The sequence below is a fragment of the Dysidea avara genome, chromosome 1, assembly GCF_963678975.1.
Source record: "Dysidea avara chromosome 1, odDysAvar1.4, whole genome shotgun sequence".
NCBI classification, from domain to species: domain Eukaryota; kingdom Metazoa; phylum Porifera; class Demospongiae; order Dictyoceratida; family Dysideidae; genus Dysidea; species Dysidea avara.
Genome location: NC_089272.1, coordinates 6,694,396 through 6,704,723, shown reverse-complemented (window position 1 = coordinate 6,704,723; position 10,328 = coordinate 6,694,396). Strand labels below are relative to the sequence as shown.

The 10,328-nt window shown below is 36.9% G+C and overlaps 1 long non-coding RNA gene across 1 annotated transcript; it reads left to right on the top strand.

Moving 5' to 3' along the window:
- The first annotated feature begins 6,969 nt into the window (after positions 1 to 6,969).
- On the top strand, positions 6,970 to 8,449 carry LOC136250536 (uncharacterized). The gene is made up of 2 exons (XR_010698579.1): positions 6,970 to 7,335; positions 7,475 to 8,449. It is a non-coding gene; the product is annotated as an uncharacterized lncRNA (long non-coding RNA).
- Positions 8,450 to 10,328: the final 1,879 nt, after the last annotated feature.

Sequence of the window (10,328 nt, the reverse complement as noted above, 5' to 3'; positions counted from 1 at the left end):
TACCAATGTTCAGTGATAAGGAATTCGAAGTTTAAAGAGTTACTATAGAATAATCATTAGCGGACCACATTTGAATTGTTAGGAAAGTTCAAGCTATGGCCTAGCTACCTGATGGTATTAGGCTAGTGGTCAATGCTAAACACTGAAGACACTTTGTTACTGGTAACAAAAGTATTAATAATAGCTCAGTATACTAAGAAACAGTTTAGTAGTGTGGCATAAATACTTGACTGTTCTAATATAAGAATTAATGGTAGAGTGATCGCTCTAATAAAACCGCTGACTGTTCTATTAGAGTATTGCAATCTTTTATAGTGTTAAAAAATTTTAGTATCTCTTGATTTTTGCTGGGTCACACACATTTAAGCACCTGTAATATTAATAATATAGTCGGTTCGCAATCACCTGAGCCCACGTTTCTTGCTAATAACTCTTGTTACATAGGCCAACTGCCCAAACATTTAGTAGCACTGTGAAGCCCTTTAAATGCCGGAACTGGTAATCAAAAGATAGCACTTTGATACTGACAGAGTTATGAAGCTTTAAAAATATCCCATACATTTAGTATGGACAATTCAGGCATACAAACATGTTTACAACATGAAAACATGCTTGTTCCAGTACAAAACCATTGGAAGTGAACGCGTGTTCACCTCTTTGATATTACTATATTTGGTGGGAGCTCATAGTCCTCATAAACTACTGGGGTTCCAGGTTTTCCATGTGGGCAGGTGACCAGAAACTAAAGTTTGACTTTAGGAATTCCATTAGTATCAGTAAATTTACCATATTTTCATCACAATCCCAATGCATATGAAAAGATTTTGAATTTATAATACTTTTAATTACTACCGAGAAGTACACATCCCAAAAATACATCAAACACACAAAAGGGTACAAAATGACCGTGGTTTTAGACAAGTTTCGAAATGCTAGCAAGATTGAGAAGTGATAACCAACTAATACGGACTGTTAGTTACTCACATGCCTTTCGGGAACACTCCACATGAATTCATGGTTGTAGCTAGCAGTAGATACTCTGCTTTTCCACGATTTCCACCACTGATTTATAAATGTGCAATGTATCGTGGGATTCACCCGTTACCAACACTATGGGAATTTACCCTAAACTAATCAGATTAATGACCTAATACAGACAGTACTAAGGTATATATTGATTATTATGTAGGAATTGGACTAGGGCAGGTTTCCTTTACTCCGCCCTTTCAGTTTATATACAGAATTTACGGCCGAATCATCCTGAAAGCCATGGTGTAAGTTGATACATTTAGGAAGCTTTGTTCAGAATTGTTAAAGGCTCTATCAATATGATTTGTTTCCTAGGATTCATTTTAATGTGTTTTGAGCCGATCGGTGTGTGTAAAAATACAGAATTCCGCTAACTTTAGTAAATTATATTAGTTTCATAATTCCAAGGACTACTTTTGATATGGGCTATTTTGATATGTAATTGTACTATTACATACACAGTTGATTGGAGCCATCTAAAGTCACTAAGGGGATCTGTACCCAGTCCCGTTACTTCATACAGGAATATTTACGCTATACAATATAAGTTTGATGTAAATACATAGTAGGTTCTCCACCCAAGGATATACTATTAAACTAAACAAATAACTTAGTACCTTAATAGTGAATGTGAAGGCTACTGTGCCGTCGTGCCGTTAGACGACCCAACCAACGGCTGGATCACCACCTTCTATAGAGTCAAACGTTTCCTGAAGTTGTGTTGTATATAGACAGAAAAAAAGAGTTTCTTCTTCGTGAACACCCTCCAAGATACTCACCTGCTTGCCTGCACGAATATTTAGAATACATGTACTAACTGCCACAATAATTTGCATATTAGTGCAGGCCCAGCTGGGCATGAGACTAGTAGTGTGACCGTGATGGCTGCGAGCAAATTTAAATAACTGTTAAGCTCTCTACCATTCCCATGCTCTCTGTTACAATAGCTACTTGTAAGAATCTATGGGCCTGGCCAACTAACTTTTACCTTATAAAAATTATTAAGTTACAAGTACAAGCTGAACAAGTTGATGTTGTGCTACTTCTATAAACCAGGTGCCATGCAGTAACTCATCTGGAATTAACCATTACTATAGACGGTATTCCAAATGATGTCACACGAATTTTCTATTTGGGGGACTCTTATATTTTCGAGTATTATGACCATTGGTGATCGAGATTTCGAAGGTTTATATTGAGGCTAACAAACAAGATATCGAGGCGAAACTACCAGGTTTGGTTATTACAGCAAAGAAACAATAGTATTTCTTATAAACTTGGAAAACCAGCTGAAAATTCTAACCCGGCGTTAGAGAATAGATTTTATACCCTTGTAACTGTACCTGTTAGTTTTAGGTCAATATCTTCTTCCAGGATTGAATAGTGATTTGAATCTTTTAAAGCCCCATTGGGACTCTCACTCGAAATTGTTAGAATACCCCAAATATCTGCGGCCATTTTATTTAGTGATGTCATTTGGAATACGGTCTATTGTGCAATATTGCATAATTCATTGTAATTCTCAGATTTCGTATTTCATGATTTTTTGTAATTCTTAAATTATGTTACTATGCACTGCTAAGGAAGCACTTGTTAAAAAACTTTTAACAACATACTACGCACAGAAGTATCTTCTAAACTGTTTTATAGTTTGACTATAGTGTTTTTTCCCACAAATTCTCTCGACAAAGCCTCGAAGTTGCTCGTTCGAGTATGTCAGGGATATGCCCCCTTTCCAACTTGAAGGGATAGGCTATTCCTGGTAGTCTACAAAGCCTGCACTGTTGTTTCTCAATTGTTAAACGTCTGAAAAACCCAAAGGGAAAGTAATTCACAAAGTCAAAGGAGAGTAGCCACACCCATATTTCAGACCGCCGAAAAGAAACCACCTCAAAGCAAAGTTTACCAGTACGTAAGTTAATACAGACTTCATTTCGCTTTTATTTCTTACGTAAAAGCTGTTTTTACCATTAACAATTTCGCTCACGTGGATGCGCACAGACAAACATAGATAGGTAAATAGATAGGTACACACACACACATACATACACACATACACACACACACTTTTGTGAAAACAATGTTAGTAAACCAAGCACACCCACAACCAGCCTTCAGCCAGCTGTGGGTGCACGCCTGGTTTTAAAAAGTGGACAATGTAAAATGTGGTAGTTGTAATGAGTCTCCTGAGATAGTAGCTACCCTTCTGCTATAACTGCAAGAGTTCCTGTGTCAGCAAGTCTCACAAGAGGAAGGAATTGAAATTGCCAGTGCCTTTGAGAAACCAGACAACATCTAGAATAAAAATTACATTCCAAGTGTTGATGTGCCAATACGACTGTGACCTCATACTAAACACAAAGCTAGAACTTTAGTAAGAGTATTATTTTTTGACTAGGGAAGGCAAACAGAATTACAATACCCCCTCCTGGGGATAGTTTACACAACAGAAGATACTTGTGGTTAATGGCTATCAAGAATTCGAACGTTTTTGGGACCAAAGAACAGTGAAGATGGTCAAGCCAATAAATTGCTATTCACAAGAATGTACATGTATGTGTGTTGTAAATAAAATAGTATTTCATAGTTGTGTGTTGGTATTCAGGATTGGTGAAAGGTCACCAGAAGAGGTCATTGTGAAGAGTTCTGATGTCACTAAGTACTGATTGGTAAAGTTATTTAGTACCAAAAAATGCAGTTCGATAATATACCCAGGAGGATTTCTATGGGATCAGGAAATCCCTTTTAGTAGAGTGGCTAAATGAAAAAATCATTCACTTTTGATAAAAGCACCAAACTTGGTACAAATTTACTTGATTTATACTATTTCATATTAGATACGGTGCCATTAAAATTATCAATCATATCATGCTTAAAGAATGTGACAAATAAAACCAATAGAAAATGTATTAAGGAAGCCATAAAAGTACTCAAAAGAAAAACTGTGAAACTTTGAAGACAAACAAAGCAGGGGCGGATCCAGGAGCTGGCTAGGGGAGGGGCACAAATAGGGTGAGTTGTAGGTGGTTGCATGCATGGGGAGAACCATATTCTCTATAGTTCAGTGCTGCTTTTTTAAAGCAGCAAATAATCACCTCTTAGTGGTGTCTCACTGTTGATATTTGCTATTTCGGCCTTTTCAGATGGTTGTGAAGTCTTAAAACTGTTTAAAAGGCTCTGAATGCCTTAAATAACAGCAACACGATAATTATTTTTAGAGGCGCTTAGTACGCACGAAGGTGCTGAGTGACTATTTTACAGTTAGTTTGACTTCGGTTCGCTTTGGTCTCAGGTGAATTTGTAATAAAATGTGCATATTTTCATAAGTTTTAAACTGATCTCGGTTGGCCTGACATAAAATTTAGTAGCTGTTTTAATCAGAAGCATGGCTGGCTCCTCCACAAGGGGGGGGGGCATTTGCCCCAAATGCCCCATCCTGGATCCGCCATTGCAAAGGATGATCATATCAACAAAAACCGATCTCTTTAGCTTGCAATTTTAAGAAGCACAGAGGATCAAGGTATATGAAGCCATAAAATGTGACATGTTATTTCTATTGGATTGTGCCTGTACTTTTTATACTGAAATATTGGTTCCATTATAAGTGTTTATATTTTTACCACATTTTGAATTTTCTGATTGTACTAGTAAATTTGAAATACATTCATGAAAACAAAGATTTTGGATGCACTTGTGTGGTTTCCAGACCCGCTAGAAAAATTAGTGGGCTTACAACCTAGTTTACAACTTTCCAAACATGTCAAATGATCTCACTCAACTTTCACAGAACATTTAGTGCTTTTATCAAAAAGTGAACGATTTCATCAAAATTTGTTGCTTAGCTGCTCTACTATTCGGATTACACACTATACATGAAATATTGAAAGACGAAACTCCAGAATGTAGAATATATTATGAAACAAGATACAGCTTAAACTTTAGTTTCACTGTAAGTTTCTCACACAATACACTTGTAGGATCACCAATAATTCTGGTGAAAAGATTGAGAATGCAACCGTCACTTAACTGTAGTAGAAACTCTCTTTCAAAATTCCTGTGTACACCTCTGATATACTGTACGAAGGACCATGCAACTACTATTAGTACATACCTTAAATCACAGTAAGTTTACAAGATAGTCATAACAAGCTCCTAAACTACTAATGAGATACATAGTTCTATCATGTGTACATTATATGAAACACAATTCATTATATTTAATACATGTTTGGTAAACATGTTGTGTGTGGGTAACATAGGAATGTATTATAGAGATATTATAAATTTTGTGGATTTATAGGTTACTTGGCAGCGAGTGAAAATTTATTCATGACTTCCTCTGTCAAATATGGTTTACAAGTGACCTAAAGTGATATAACAAAAATTAAATTTTCTGGTGTACAAATCATTGGTGAAAGATTCAGTGGTGACTGAATTAAGCCATACTACTATCTGAAGGGTCAGGCTGGAGTAGAATGAGTTGTGTACAAGTGAAAATGAGAACAAGACAAGGAGGTGTAACTAAGTTTTCATTTCTAGCTTCTATGTTATTCATGCAGTAGCATTAGACTAGTGAAATAAGCTGCAGGAACAGCAGCGTAACGTATTATTATCTAGCTAGGTACATTTATGCACTTTTAAAGCAATTTTTAAACTAAGTGTACGTAGAGTACTAGTCCACTAAGGATGAACTCGCATTTTGTGCTAGTTAGTTGCATGGGGTGAAATGTGTGGGCGAGTGTGCCCACCCATCCCTGAAGGGCTGGCTACACCACTGCATTAGATGTTGCTACATATAGCAGAGAACACAAGTGGAGTAAAGATTCCATGTTCAACATTACGGATCCTTTCCTAATACTGATGCTTTATAAAAAAATTTTTAATAGCAGGAGGAAAGTGACTGATTAAAATGACTCTTTGCCAGGGAATTGAAAACTCTTGCATTGAAAAAGGCTAGTTGATGTGATGTATTCCAGTATCCTTTAGCAGAGATATCCAACCTTGCTTGATCAGCTGTATGGTGCACCAGAGTTTTGCCTAAAAGTGGTTGAAGGTGCGGTTCAATCTGGACATAGAACAGATTTGAGACAATAGATTAGCTGTTAACATCACGTAGTTCATTCTACCTTATAGTGGGAAAGCCACCAAAGGACAGTTCAGTGAATGATCAATAGAGAAAGGCTTTCCAAGGTGGGAGACGAGGTGATCTCCAGTCATACTAGAAAGTAATGGCATCACAAAAAGCTCCCTAATGTAGAGCATACCCATGCTTCTGAATTGGCATTGCTGAAAGCCAGGAAGATGCTCCCTTCTCCCAGAAATGTCAACACATTTCTTCAAAGCAGCAGAGAGTTGTTGGTAAATATTATCAAAATGATCTCCCGATTAGAATGATGCACAGCTGATTTAGTTTTAAACATTTGATCATGGACATCCAAATCTGTAGCAGATGATCTACCGGTCAAGATGGAAACAAGTGGAGTAGTGACCATTAAAGAGTTGGCATACTGGGATTCAGTAGCTTTAAATGGTTCAACAATACCAAGCCCTTCTTCTCATATAGACAAGCTCAGCAATTCTTTAATCAAGTCATTATACTGTGGTAGCTCTGTAGCTAAGGACACGAAGGAAGGTGGTATTAATAAAATGATCCGGTGATTTGAAAATATGGGCATACTTCCTACTTTGACAAACGTGTTCATTTATTACACTAGAGAGGGAATGGAGGATGAATCTGGCGCGCATTAGCTACACTAATGATTGGTAGCTACACTAATGATTGGTAGCTACACTAATGATTGGTAGCTATCTACTGTAATTCACTAAGTGGATCTGTACCCGGCCAGTCCGTACTGTGCTGAATTCATGTCGGAATATTTATAGCTACTATAATATTAGTTTGCTGTCAAATCATGTCTATAGTCGAACTAAACAAATAACTCTGTACCTTTACCAAATAAGGTGAAGCTTGCTGTGCTCAGCTATTAGGCGACCCAACTGGGTCACCACTTTTGGTAGAGTCAAAACTTGTCTTGAAGTTGTGTCGTATATAGATGATAAAATAGAGGAGGAATCTGAAAAAAGTAGAACTCCCACCAAGTCACTCACGTGCTTTCCTGTACGAATATTTAGAATCTATAGCTGTTCCCATGTGTTCCCCTCGCTGTTCCTTCATCGGCGATGGCTGATAAGCAAGACGAGTGGAATCAAGTCCGCGAGATAATAGTGCGATTTGCTAAACCACTTCATTGATTGTCCGTACGTACTGATGTGCTCACCTGCTGCAACGATCTGAGCAATTATACTGTATGTTAAGCTCTCTACCAGGCTCTGTGTTACGTTAACTACATATAAGAATCTATGAGCCTCGGTCAAATAACTTTACTTATTTAAGTTGTATTGTATTGTGTACTGTGCAGGAATCATGTATGATTATAATACACAGGTGTAATTAATAAAAGTGTCCAAATCATTACAAAACTAAGTGTATGTGGGAGCGTTACTTTACAAGTACAAGCTGAAAAGGTGGACAATGTCAAATGTGGTAGTTGTAAATGAAGATGGGTCTCCTGAGAATGTAGCCTGCTACAACTGCAAGGAACGGGCGGCAAGGAATTGCTGTGTCAGGATTGTGCCAAGTCTCAGAAATGAAATTCCCTGTGCCTTTGAGAAACTAGTAGAATGAAATTGTTTCATCTTGTATTCCAAGTGTTCATGTGCCAATACTGTGACCTTGTATCACACACTGGACATCATTTTGCTGACACTGTTCCTTGAGACACAAAACTAGAACTTTCAGTAAGATATTTCTGAACCAGGGAAGACAGACAAGAGAGTTACAATACCCTCCAGGGATAGTTTACATAACAGAAGATACTCTACTGGTGGTACATTAATGGCTATCAAGAATTCAACGTTGGCGGAAAGTACGTGGGGACCAAAGGACAGTGAATGAAGATAGTCAAGTCAATACAAATTGTTATTCACAAAAAAAATGTATGATGTATGTTTGAGTTGCAAATAAATGACCAGTAATTTAATTCATAGTCTCAGGTTTGGTGAAGGTCACCAGGAGAGGTCATTTTGAAGAGCTCTGATGTCACTAAGGATGACTAGTAAATTAAAGGTGTTGAGTACCAAATAATTCAGGAAACCCCTTTGGATTTCACACAATACTTGAAACATTGAGATGATGAATGTTGTTATAAAACAGGATACATTTTAAACCTTTACCTTAGTTACACTGTAAGTTTATGAGATACGTAATTCCACCATGTGTACAGTATGTGAAACACAATTCATTGTATATAATACACGTTTGGGTAGCATGTGTGTGTGTGTGTATAGAGAGATATGGTATTATAAATTCTGTAGATTACTTTGCAGTTTTATAATTTTCATGACTTCCTTTGTCAAAGTACATTACCTTAACTTGGGGTGGTGGGTAGGGAAAGTAATTTATTGGTTGATGATACTGATAGAGACCCCAGCCATGCGGACTGTTGAAGGGCTCATCTTGTATCTGAGTCAACATTCCAAGGACTCAATCATAATACAACGTGGCAGCACCACACACTTCAGAAATCTGCCTGATCCTACAGTATGTACAGGAGTACACCCTTTAATACAAAATATAGAGGAGAAATCTTGTATGCAAAATCTGTATACAAATGGGACCACAGACAATTATTTATTAAGGCTTATAACACAAGTGCTGAAGGCCTCTAGGCCACCTGGTCCTACAGCCTGTTAAAGTTGTTACATAAAGTATGTTTGAAAAGGTACAGAAAAGAGATCCAGACTGGACCTGGGCAGCCTTGAACCTGCAGCCATCCGATTTATACTCAACAAATACTTACAGCTAGGCAGTCAGGATGTTTTCTCCTTGTCAATTTCACAAATATGTATCCATAGGAACTCTAAACAGTGACTTATCTCAAAGTACCCCATATGTTATCAGTATTAAAAGATTCGTGGAGGTGCATTATTTAGACCACCATATTATTCAGGTCATATCTAGGTACCATGTCATAGATGGTTTGGTAAACTGTACTATGGTGGAACCCTTTAAAATGGACACCACAACAGGCACACAATTAAAAGCTTAACGCGGGCTTAATAAGATCATATAGTACATTTAAACTATGCTCAAGATATGACATGGCCACTATTATGAGGTGGTCATATTAAAGAGGTCCCACTACTGTAATACAAGAACTTTTCATGGGATACAAATTTTCTTGAATTTCGCGGACATCTTATCCATGGAATTAAAGTATTTCGCTGTCCATGTACAAGTTGTATGGAGATTGATGTCTCAACCACAAAAATCTGTTCCACGAAAATCTTTCAATTTTTGCAATCTACGAAAATATAATACCACAAAAATTTCTTGCTCTATGGTATGTGAAGTTCTGCAAGTTCCACATCCATTCCTGTAAAGTGGTTAATATTAATAGTGTGTGTGTGTGTGTGTACATTAACACATCAACAATTTCAAATATATGTGACTTGGATCTTTGAAAACCCAACACAATCACTCATTTTTTTGAATTCCTGTTTATTAAATATTTACAAACTACTTCATTAGCCAAGTGTAAGAGTTTCAGCCTCATATGCCAATAATTTGGAAGTTACAGTCCTACAAAGTAGCATCAACAGAAAATTAATTTGTACAGAATGTATGTATAGGGAAAATAAATTACCAGAGTTCACTAAAACGGTTGTAACTTACACAGAATAACATACAAAACAAGATTTGCACCATCGTGTTCACCATGAATACTAGAATTGATTACTGGGTAAGTTATTCCTAGTATCATCTCTCATCACTACACACAGGTGAAATTAGTGAAGAAAGATGGATCACTTACTATCATTTCAATGTGAAGTACAAATACCCATAACTTGTGTCTACTGCAATCAAATATTTTTGAGTAGGTGAATAAGTTGAGATCTAGACTTTTATAGCTAGAGCCTTTCTTTACTAAGAATAAAGTATTCAAAACATTTATGGATTCTTTTATTACTATTTCACCCATTGTATTCATGCTTTACGTAAATTTAGGCTTGCACAATTGTGTCAGGTTTTCACAGATCCAGTTACATATCATCACATGCAATCTTAGATCATAGTTTAGTTCTTCTAGTGTCTTAGGGAGTGTCATGTATCAGCTGGCTTCACCCTCTTGTAGTATATACATGTATCCTTTGTTTTTCCATGAAGATCAAAGAAATCAAACTAGTAACTCCAACATGTAGGAACCTGGACCGGTTGGTATGACCCAGGTGGTGGTTGG